The following is a 12,910-nucleotide window of genomic DNA, read 5'->3' as shown; positions in this document are numbered from 1 at the left end:
ATAAAATTATAGGTCTATTATTTTTAGTTTATTAACAGCAACAACAACAACAACACACACACACACACACACACACACACACACTTCTCTGCATATCTTCAGACGAAATCAAGATATCTGACAAAACAATGAAGATATTTTACAAACCAACTGCCAGGGACGTACAAATAGTTCCTCAGAGGCAGGCGCCAGGGCTCAAAAGTAAAAATCTATCACTGTAATTAATTTATATAATTCAAATTATGTTCAAAATATATATATGCACAATATAAGTTACTGAAGACAAGAGTTCTGGTGCAAGCATACCGATGCGTTTCTTGCTGAATTTAAATGAAAACTAGCTGCTTTGCTTATAGCTACCATCTGTTAGAGCTTAGATCGGGCCCAAAAAATCAAGCCCGACCCTACCCGAGCCCGTGCACGTTGTGTCCGAGCCAGGCCCGGCCAGGCCCAACACATTAACTGTAATTATGAGCCCGAGCCCGATTTAAACCCGACCATTTTTTTAATACGTGGGCCGTTATAACCAGGGGTGGCGCCAGGGATTTTTTTTTAACGCTGCTGAGGGGGTGCTAGATATATTATAGCCTATATAAATACTATTACAAAAATTGCCCACTTAATATTTAATATTAAATTATTTTAATTGTCACATTTTCATTTTTTATATTCATTTTATTAAATTGACCAAGCACAGCATTCAGCATTCAATCAAATATTCTTAAAGATGTATTATTATTAATAATGTTATTTCAACATAATATCTCGTTATTTCGACATAATATGTGTGTGTGCAACAAGCAACGTGCATTTGTAAATCTGGTGAGCGTGCATTGATTTTTATTAATAAACTAGTGTTTTCTGTCAGTGTCGGCTGCAAACATGAAGTTGACGATCGCCATGAACGCGCCTATAGAGAAAAATGCACTTCATTAATTACATAATCAGAGAGTAGCAGCCTATTTCTTTTCATTTTAAATTGTTAAAAAGACATTTCAAGCTTTCTTAAGATATATTTCATGTCTGTGAGGCATACACTGAGTTTCGGTTCAATTCATGATGAGATGCGCTCCAGTTCAGGAGCAATGCAAGTGACCGCGCCGGCGCCTCCATGTCATGATTATATTGCCTGCTATATTTGCTTCTTATTTATTAAATCCAGGCAAAACAAAACAAAACAAAACTCAATGAAGTGGTCTTAGCGGTCTTAGAAGTAATCTTAACGGCAATGGCAAGAAAATGGATAAGTAAGCAACATAATCAAATTCACAAATATTACACCATTTAAACATTATTCAAATACATAGGCTACCGAGTTACTAAAATCTTTGACAAATAATACACTTTCTTTGTTCAGAGTTTGAACGTTCTTGTTTCCATTTGTTTAATTTCAAGAGGGTGAATTATCCATTGTTGCTTTTACAGCTATAAAGCTGGGAGCACTAAATCATATTCAAAGTCACATTACACGCTTTTAACATTAAATAAAGCACATAAACAGTACCTGAGATTATCATTGCCACACTTTATGTTTGTTGTTCCAGAGCGACGTCGCAGAAAAATAGAAGCCGTTTCTAAGATAGAATTGTCGCATGTCGCCGCCGCGGCTGGTTAGGACAAAAACTTTGATTAACATGGAAAATATATCTTTTATCGCGTCTTGCGGCATTGCATCGCGTGTAGTTAGGACACGGTGTCATAGTACAACATGCTGATGTCTCAGTCTCTGGGATCGCTGTCTTACCACCTGATTTCCTTTCATTCACCATGCTTAGGCCTCTGAGGTTGTAGGTGTCAATCGGCTGCTGGCGATGCTGTCGTTGTGGCTTGGTTCTTTCTGTGGCTGACAAATCTCTGCTGGTGGCTGATCAAGGGGTAGAATATCACATGGCAGCAGAAGATTTCTGAGAACTACTCTCTGGACTGATCTCCAGTGCTTAATTTGTAAATAAATAATTGCCGGATCAAAAACAGCAATTAAAAGGCACTGTGACCGACACTGACCATACAACTTAAGTTTTCCCGGAACATACAATGACGTCACAAAACAGTGACGGCACAACTGTAGGGCATCATTCACAAGTTTCTGCACAACCTTAACTACAGCCTAGTGTATTATTCTGTCACGTATATAGCTACGTTGAGACCAAAAATCATTCAATTTATCATTGTCCTTCATTTCAGCTGTCGTCTCGTTCTCTTTGTGAGAAAAGTGAAGCCAAAGAGTCTTGATCGCCCCCCCGGTGACTGGTCCTAGTCATAAACCCCACCTCCCTGTGTTATTCAACGGGACGTGAGACCAACTAAACAATTAAATTAAACTTCAAATATCTTTTTTCCAAAAGTGGTTTCTGTCATTTGCTGTCGTTTTTATCACACTGATGCAAGTTCAAGTGTCAAGCGAAGGGGCGTCATCCATCTTTTTTTACAGTCTATGGTCCAGACAGATTGTGCGATCAGTTGTGGTCACATAGATAGGTATGTATGGTACTATCCTTTCTGGGATCTGCACCATGTACATGATTGTAGATCCCGCCTTCTGGTAGGGCTGGGCGATATGGACCAAAAGTCATATCCCGATATATTTAGGCTGAATATCGATATACGATAGCCTGGCAAGCCAGACCTACATCAAGATGTTAGGTCTGGCAACTCACCATAGACACGGCTCAATCCGAGGGGCAGGATAAACGGCTGTCTTTCAAATTCCCTCTGCACGCAATAGGACAGCGCTTCAACCAACCAGAGCGTTTTCCCAACAGCGGAGCTAAAGTTAGTTGATAGATTCAACTTTTGAATCTGGCCGGCAAAACTACGAACACATCTTCCTTTTTAACAATGACTTAAGTGCCATTCTTTGCTCTTTTCTCAAAGAAAAACTTAACTCCAAGTCTTCCAGAGTCGCGGCCAAAGCCGATTCGAAAGACTGTTCGCCAGCAGCAGCAGCCATTCTTTGTTTTCAAGTAGCAGGGAACCGTCGCAACTCTGTCATCATTATGTTAAGCCCGCCCCGTCTACTCTATACACGATGTGATTGGCCTGACCCAATTTAGATTTTTACAGCTCCGAAAGTCAACGGAGAGTTGCTAGACTACCCTGGTTGCAAAATAAATTTTGCTGCCGCTAGGGTGCATCTAGATTTCTAGGCTAGATATACGATATATATCCCGATATTTTTTCCGCAAAGTGAAATGTTCAGTCAAACCGGCTATTTCAGTGAACAGTTGCAAATAAATAAATAAATAATAAACAGGTTTCTTCACCTGGTTCATAATTAAATGCTCAGCTGTTCAAATAACAATAAAATGTAAACATAAATACTGTATAACAACAGGAGTACCTTTTTTTAAATCAAAGCTCCATAAGGTGCACATTTAAATAAATAAAAATCTTAAATAAAAATAGCCTATAAAATAAAATAGGCCAATCTTTTTCTGAAATAAATATATTTATATGAGAAAAGTACAATATCAAAAAAATTTTTTTTGACAACTATAAATGGCTTATTAAAATCAAATTACAGATTTTCTTCTCCTTTCTAACAAATCCACAGATGCAAATAACGAACATTACAAAAGAATAAAATATGACAAACCCTAGTAAGGGCAGCAATAAAGTGCTCAGTTTAATAATTTTTACCTTTTCCTTTTTGTTAACTCAATTTCTTATCTGAACAGTCTCAACCAGTTGTACAAGAAACAGACTATCAACTCAATAAAAATTTCCCCCCTCTTTTTTTACTTTGATAAACAGTAGACATTGGAAGACAGACAAGCGTGTCCTCCTTCGTTTAAAGATTTTGTGCGAGAAACATTAGCCTGTCAACGGCATCCGGCCATTAACTTGTTTATGGCACTCCCTACATATAACTTGATTTTGTTGCTCATCTGATACTTTGAATCCGAACCATCCCCAAATTACTGAGCCACTGCTTTTTCTTTTACTAACCAATACCAACTCCGCACACTCCGTAGACGTTGTTGCTTCTTCCATGTTTGTTGAAGAGTGGCTGAGTGTCTGTTCCTGCCCCTCCCCCCTCTGTGCATGAAAGAGGAGGGGCGGTGGCGGTGGCGCGGGGAGCAGTGCAGAGAGCTCCGGGTCAGCAGCTTGCTTGGAGCAAGGATCACAGCGCAAATTTGAACTATATCGATATATGCGATATGGTCTAATTCCATATCACATTTAAAAATATATCTATATATTTTTTATATCGATATATCGCCCAGCCCTACCTTCTGGTGGAGGATTAAGCTTGTCAGGTTAAAAGAACATGTGTTGGCCTTGGGCTCTTATATAGAGAGTGGTGACTTGGTTAGCTGGTAAGGGCAAATTTTTCTGCCGGTATGAACTACACCAGTCTCTGAATCTGAATCACCATTCTGCATCAACTTGACCACACGGTGAGCAGTTTTAACTGTTATTGCGAAGGCTTTACTCACTTTGTGTGCCAACTGCTTTCTTTCACCTTTAGTCTTTCCCTCATTTCTGTTAATGATGGCCTCAATTACATTGTAGCCAATGATGGGGTCACCAGCAACCGCTGGGTCGCTTGACACTGCCCACATTTAAAACAGTGCGAACAGTTTCCACCCGTTCCCTCTTCCTTGCACTATTTTCAGCTTTTCACTCTCTGTGAATGACTCCACAGTCCAGTTTCTATCGAGAGGAGGAACTGTGCTGAATGATGGCTCTGCTTTACTGTTCATCGGTGTCCTCATTGGCTGCTTTCCATAAAGTTCTGTATCTACCCGATAGTGGCATTTCAAGATGGGAGGAGTGCACTGAGGGTCAGCCGACACTTGATCACTAACATGTCTCTTAAATGCAGCCCTGGACTGACAGCCCTGATTACAGCCTCGACTACTTCAGTCTGTGTGTCCCCTTTTTCTATTCCCAGCTCAATTTATCCCTCTGACCACTCTGCCCAATTTGCTCACAGATTTTAAACTCCCTTCGCAATGTTACAATGGGCAAGTTGGCTCTGGTTGGCTTCTGAGGGGGGAATCTGTAGTCTTTAGAAGAAAAGGTTTGTAGTGAGAAATATTTTTCCAGTCCTTCTTTTGGAGCTACACCTTTTATTTTGTCTTTCAATTCATGTTAATCAGCAGAGTACTGTTTAACTTCATCGCTCTCTAGTTTCTCCTCAAGCTCATCCAATGCACACTCTGCCATCTTGATGAGTGCCCTCCGTGCCCTGCTGCGGGACTCTCCACTGTCCAGGCCATCATATTTCAGATACCAGCAAACATCCACGAGAGACTCTTCCCCAAGTTGGCAACAGAGCTGCACTCATTTATTCTCGTACGATCTGACTGGCGTCCATCTTGCTAAAGGCTCGACTCATTGGGAAGGAGGGAGGTTAATGGTGCTGGTCCCTCTGGGAGCGCTTCTGTGTGAGCTGGAGTTTGAAGCACATCTATAAATATTTTATAATACTGTACTTTTAAGACGACTGCGATTAACCATAACATTAGGGGTAGTTGTTAGCCTGGATGCCAGCCGAACTTAGCCCCGCCCACAAAATTTTTAGGTCGGGAAGTTCGGTCTGGATTTGATCCGTTGTGGAGCTATTATGCCTGAACGAAAACTGTTCGGACCAATCAAATTGTCAGGGCGGGCTTTATAGGATGATGGACAGATGTTGTCCGAGGAGAGGCTCCGGGCTCGGTATTCGGCCCGAACCCAGAGTAGGCCTACTCTACAGAACAGGCCAAGAGTGAGTGGAGGGATGCTGAAAACTGTCAAGGAATGTTAGGTGAGTTGACAGAGTGAATAAACATTTGCTTCCTCTCATGCTGATAGGGTAGACCTGGTAATTGTTTGATGACAAGTTGATTGGATTGATTATTTGAACCTGCTCCTCCCGAACTTTATGAAACATCATGTGTAGATTCCGCCATCGTGTCTGTTATAGAAGATATCAACAGCGCATTAATTTTAAAAGAGGAACAGAGAACCGCGATCAAGGCATTTGTCGATCGGAAAGATGAATGAAGAACATACGTCACTTACTCCGTTGCTCTGATTGCTTGTAGGTCTATCCAATTGAGTGTAGAGGCATTTTCTTTCCTGGTTCGGTTGAAACACGCCCCATAATCACAGCCCAATGGAGCAGTATCAGACTCACATTCTGACTAGAATCTGAGTATGACGACGTCAGGCTAGGTAGTTGTACCATAAATTTAAGAATAAAATAATTTTAAAAACAATGTAGAATTCTGTGTGCCACACAGCATACTAGGAGTGGCCTATTTCATATAGGGTTAATTATTAGCATGAAACAATTCTGTAAGAGATGGTTGTATGTAAAGTACACATCTGCCACAGCTATTTGCTTACTACTGCACTAACATTCATAAGGATTAGAGTGGTGACATGATTTGAATATAAACTGTATGTTTGTTTGTTGTAATTATTGTATTACTGTTTTATACTATTAGTGTGAAACTGGGCAAGTAATTAGAGTGTGAATATTAAATGTTTTGCAGTGTCACTGTAGTATATGTTTTGTTTTTTTTCACATTCTTATCATTCACAGGAAATGCTCTGAAAGATAATGGACAATGCATTAATAGGGCTACTGGGATATGTGGGAAGATTGTTGGCCACTTCTCCCATAGCTAGAAGAAAAGAGCGGCCTTGAGGGAAGCACAAAGAGAGCTCAACCTCCCAAAGCATGCCATGGTGACAGACTGCTCAATAATATCGGGGTTCCGCTCAGAAAATGATAGCAAGAGTCCTGGAGCAGCAAAATGCTTCATCCAAGGTTCTCTCTACAGACCGTAAAGTTCGACACCAATTGCCCTCATATGGCAGGACCTGGAGGTCCTAGAATCTGTGAACAAGGCACTCAGCCCACTCCAGGACTTCAGGGATGCCCTGTCAGGTGAACATTATGTGAGTATATCTTGCGTGAAGTCTGCTCTGCATCTTCTGAACACCTCAGTACTGGCTGAAGAGGAAAAATACCTGATCAAATTACTGAAATCATAAATTCTGAGATATCTCAATGAGAAAAATGAAGGCATCCTGCTAAACATGCTCACTTTCCTATAGATCCAAAGTTTCACAAAATAAACTTCCTCTGGCTATGCAAACTAGCATAGTTAATATACAAGCAACAAGCTCTGCATCAGAGAGAGCTTTTAGCACCATGGTAATGTTTTTTTTATTATTATTTTTTATTATTGCTCCTGTCTGAAACCAGACAAGGTGGATATGCTTGTTCTTTTGGTAAAGAACCTCTCGAGTGATGAGAATAACTTTTTGGTAAGAGGATTTTGAAATACCAGTTGGCCATTTAAAAAACAAGAACAACAAACCAACAATAGTTTTAATGGTTTGAGTTTGATTAAATGCATAGGCACCAATTTATGTTTCTGCCGGTGGGTGCCCAGTGAAATGGTGGGGAAAATATCGATGTTGATTAATATGACCTAATTAATATCAAAGTTGTGTGGACATGTCCCACCCAGGTCCAACCTGCAAATTATGCTTATGTTACCAACCAAACAAAAACACATTCTTTCCATGAGTGTTGTCGCGAGATATCTATGATCAGTAGCGGTTCAGTAAATAAAATAATTAAATAAATACCTATTTACAATAAGCACTTAACTCAAAAATAACTATTAAATAATAAAATAACTTTAGAACTGGCTGACTAGAATCAGCTTGAAAGTGCTATCTCATGAAATAAAGGCGAATCCATAGGCTAATTTCTTTGCAATTTAAAGGTAGGCTATAAGGTGTTATTTTGTCAGTCAATCGCGAAAGTCAAGTGGTTGAAAGCTTCTGGCAACATTAAATCCAGGAGAGAAGATCATTCTAGAAAAAGAGTAGAGAGTTTGAGTTTAGGCGCACACATGTTATGGTTATATGAACGAGAGCAGAAGAGCCAAGACTGAATATTTGAAAACGCGCTTTCCAGTTTTGTGCAAGAGTGAAGGAAATCCTCATGCGAGTTGAGAGATCTGTGCTCGCACATTAGCTTAGGCCTATTGCATGCGCTCTCGACATTTGTCATTAAAATAACCATTGAAACGGCCTCAAATAAACTATAAAAAGGTGAAGATAATAATGTCTGAAAGCTGCAATAAATTTTTTATTGGTTAAAATTAATGGAATATCTCGTATTTTTTATTTTCTGTGAGTGCTCGACAATTTTAGTGAACCACACTTTTATATCCAGTTTCCTTTTCAAAAGAGTTTATAATCCTGCTTAAATGTCCCTGTTTGTTTGGAAAAAAAATTCAAAATATCTTATTTTCATGAACATTTGTATGTTCTTATTTATTGTTCTATTTATTTTATTTAGCTGTACTATTGAAAAAAATAACAAGTTTGCAGTAATGTAAAGATGTTGTTATTTAATTTTGTAAAAATATTCTTTTAATTAGAAAACACTGCATTTCTAGTTGTTGTTGTTGCTAGTTTGTATGTTTGAGTTGAGAAATACACATTTCAGCATTATCAGTAATCTGTGTGTGAATTGTCCTTGATATCCAAGCAGTTGACTCATGATACCATTTGTTTATTATATCCCAGGCAAGCTACTTCAGAAAAGTTCCACTGACAGAGCCTGCAGATTTCCAACTCGCTTGACTGATGCTAAATCCAGCAATAGGGCAGTCTTAAGCGAGAGGGATCGAAGGTCAGTTCACTCGAGCGGCTCAAAGGGAGGGTCCTGGAGGGCCCTAAGGACCCTGGAGAGGTCCCATGATGGGACCGAACATGAGCAGGGAGGATTCAACCTCCTAGCTCCCCTGAGAAACTTAACGACCAGGTTGTGTTTTTTTCAAGCTAAGCACCAGCTTGAGAAAATAGACCATTTCTGAGCATAACGGTGCCTTGTGGAGGGGGCCCTCACTTCTGAGATCGTTCTCATCACTTCCTGGGGAAGGGCTGACCAAACACGCAGGTTCCACAACTCCGGTTGGGGGTGCCAAATCATGAAGGTCTCTTCTCAGCAGTATGGGCCACGGAGCTAGTAGCTGGACCAATTCTGGGAACCAAGGCTGGCTCTGCCAGCATGGTGCCACCAGTGGAACTGCACATGTTTTATCCTGGATTCGACTGATGACCTGCGGAAGCAGGGCTACAGGAGGGAAGGCATAAAAGCACAGACGAGGTAATTTCTAAGCCAGCACGTCCATTTCCTTCCAGAAGTATATCTGGCAGTGGGAGTTATCTTCAGTCACATCTGCCTGACCGAAGGTGCGCCATATCACATTGACTGCCTGGGGCAGGAGTTTCCATTCCCCAGGGCCAGTCCGCCATGACAGCATGTCTGCTCCTTCGTTGCTCCTCACTGAGTGGAGGTTCCTCTGTGCCCATAGGAGGAGATGGTTCACCATTCTGTGCAGAGGGCGAGACCTGAGACCTTAATGGTTTGAGTAAGCTCTTGCCAAAGTTGACCCTGAAGCCCAGGTTCTCCAGATGGCTGAGGAGCTGGGATATGTGGGTGCATAGCTCCCGATCCGATTGGGCTATAAGCAGCCAATCGTCGAGGTAGTTGAGTATGCGGATTTCCGTCTGTCTCAGAGGGGAAAGAGCCGCGTCTACACACTTCGTAAAAGTATGCGGAGCTAGAGAGAGTACGAATGGAAGGACTGTATATTGGTATGCCACCCCCTCGAACGCGAATCTCAAGAACTGTCTGTGATGGTGCCTATCTGGATGCGTCGTCTTCAGTAGGCGTCTTTTAGATCCACTGATATAAACCAATCCCTGGGGCGAATTTGTTTCACAGTTAACATTCTGAAAGGTCGCCCATGAAGAGGGGATGGTCTGCGAGCGAATTGGAGCGAGTAACCTCGTTCTATTATCCCCAAAATCCAGCTTGACACTCCTGGGATGGCCTGCCATGCCCTTAGTCGAGTGGCAAATGGTTGAAGTATTACAGGCTGCGAGGCACTTTCAACAGCGAGAAGAGGCGAGGCTTCAGTCTTCTTCGGAGCAGCAAGATAATCTTCACAATGAAATCCCATTCTTTTCTTGCTATTGTCTTTCATTACAGACAAACATTATTTTCTCATCATGTTTTTACAAGCTAAGTGATTACCCATAATTTAACCATTTTAATAAAAAACATCTGGATTCATGAAAAGTGCATGACACACTGCAACGGTCAATTGTGCAGTTTAGCGGTCATATTATAGGAATATTAAACAAGCGAGAGGATGCTGATTCAGACCAACATCATGGTTGCTTTTATACAACTGTTTAATAAACAAGAGGTTCATATTTAGTGATATACATTTTATTGCCAGTTACTTTTGTACAGTTCTGAATGAATCCAAAGCAAAGTCTGTTGATATACCCATTAAGGCTCGTTACTGAATGAATCAGTGCTTTTAAACAAATCAGTTGAGTGGATGATTCAATGAGTCACCCATAATGATGTCATGTTGCCACAACTGTTGTATTGCATACAATGGTTCAATAAGCATCAAGTTAATATTGAGTAACTTACATTTTTAGACATAATGTTACCAGTTACTGTCAGGCAAAATTTTGAGTTAATATTAAATATCCATTATAATAAAATATAATACAGAAAGTGCTCATTTACAAGAACAAAACTCTGAAATAACACGTTGAACGATAAATCAAGAAATTACGAGTATTTTCACATTTATAGTCATATCTGTGTCAGATAAATTTTTTTTTTATAAATTCACTTAGAATAACAATACAACTAGTAAAACTAGCATCAACAAAAACTCTTTGCACTGCAGAGGTGTCAGAAGTTGCATCTGAAAGGGCATTTATCCAGTATTTACAGAGAATGTTGGACTAACTAAGCATATGATGTCCCCATCATCAACCTTATTGTTAGCTATGTACAATTGTTTATAATGTTATGTGATGACATTATTTTATAGGCTAAAACTTGTTCAGGTCAAGATGTAGCTGCAATATGGTGTATGGCTTCTTCTGCTGTCATAAAGCAATTGCTCTACGACAATGTGCTCTGTTTGTATTACTTCATTACACCCTAGTGAGCAAATCAAACATTAGAACTGTTTTCTATATTTATTCAAGTTGTTTTATCACTTATCACCTTATCACTCCGTCTGTCAGAAGCTAGTTATTTTAGTTGATAAAGTTTTAAATATGGATATTTTTCTTACACAAATGCACATTCGCTTCAGAAGGCCTTTATTAACCCCTCAGAGCCATGTGGATTACTTTTATAATGGGATGCACTTTTTTGGGCTTAAAATTTTGGGCTCCCATTCATTGCCATTATAAAGCTTGATTAGTCAGGACATTTTTTTTATATAACTCCAATTGTATCCATCTGAAAGAAGAATGATATTTACACCTAAGATGGTTTGAGGGTGAGTAAATAATGAGGTAATTAAAATTTTGGGTAGTGTGAACTATCTCTTTAAAACACCAACAAAGAGCCATGTTTTTGCATTGGGTATTTTGTTGTCAGTATCCTGGCAACCTATGGTGTTCTCCAGGAGTGTAGAGTATCACTGGTGTCTTGATACTTCACAATATGTCAGACAAAGGAGTTTGCAAAGTCATTGCCTTTTTATGTCCGGAGGTGCCAATGCAAAAACAAAAAAAAGAGAATACTGACAGACAACACTATAACAAGTGTATGAATAACAAATTTCCACGCCAGACAAACATACTTGAAATGATGGAACCTTCAATGTGCTATCATCATCTAATCTGGTAAGTAAACTTACAGACCGTGATACCTTTGACATTTTTTACAAAGGCAGTTGTTTATGTGAACATGTGCTAGATGAATGTCTTTTAACATTTTGTTGCTTTTTTCCATTTTTGGGTTTACAATGTGAAACACCTTTGTTCTGCTCAGGTGTATCATTGGTCTCACATGATTGTTTGGTCTGAAGAGTCTCAAGTTATAGAAGTGCGTAATAGTTTGGTTGAAGGAATGCTAGACATAATCAAAAAATGTAAAACTTCTTTGAGTTTTTAACATGAGTACATATTGATCCCCCCCACCCCCCCACTCTATACTCTATACTCTATACTCTATACTCTATACTCTTAAAATAATCTCTTCTGTGTATACCGTCAGATTAATTTCTGCAGGCGCTCATGCTTCTATACCACATTCTATACTTAATAAGTGTGCTCAGTTTATGTGAGTTTTGATTAGGACAGGTACATGTAAAAAAATAGCTGCTGTGACTCAGAGACCTTTGAATTCTGCGGGCGCCCCTGAATGCTCGTATGGTCGTGCCCCGAATAGACTGATGACATATTTTTGTAGGCCAGCTCAGAAATTAACATCGTCCTGGTTCTCTAGACAAAAACCCAATAGGATTTTTCCAATGGGTCTTGGAGTATTGCAGAAAATAAATTATGTGATGAACAAAAGTTTATGTTTCTTATGTTTTATTCATCATGATAATTTCAAAAATAAACTCAACTTTTATAATATTTGAAGCCTAAATACAATTAGCTGAAGTAAAAAGCTAAACGAAGGCAATAAATTAACTACACCACAGTCACATGACTTCAACATTACGATCATTAAGCTGACAATTTCTTCAGTCTTTCTATAAAAACATTTTCCCTGAAAGTTTGAGTTATAATAATTTGCAAGAGTGTGATAACACAACGAGGCTGTGAAAGTGGACTAAATGAGTTTACCTGTTCGGCTGATGATGTTTAATGTCCCCGACATCCTATAGTCCCATTTTAGTTAGTGACCTTTAAAGTAAGAAAATATGTAAAATTCACAAGAGGGTATTACTGATGTATTTTATGTCGTAGAATAATATCTTGACCCATTAAAAAAACCCTTTTGCCTTCAAGACGACGGAACCAGAAGTGCTATAATGCTAAGTAGTTTCTGGGTTTTGACCTACAAAAATACATCCCAGCAGAACTCTATAGAGTGAGACAAATTACGAGC

The sequence above is a fragment of the Abramis brama genome (assembly GCF_963993115.1).
Source record: "Abramis brama genome assembly, chromosome: 7".
Classification (NCBI taxonomy): Eukaryota; Metazoa; Chordata; class Actinopteri; order Cypriniformes; family Leuciscidae; genus Abramis; species Abramis brama.
Note: the sequence above shows the minus strand (reverse complement) of the source record.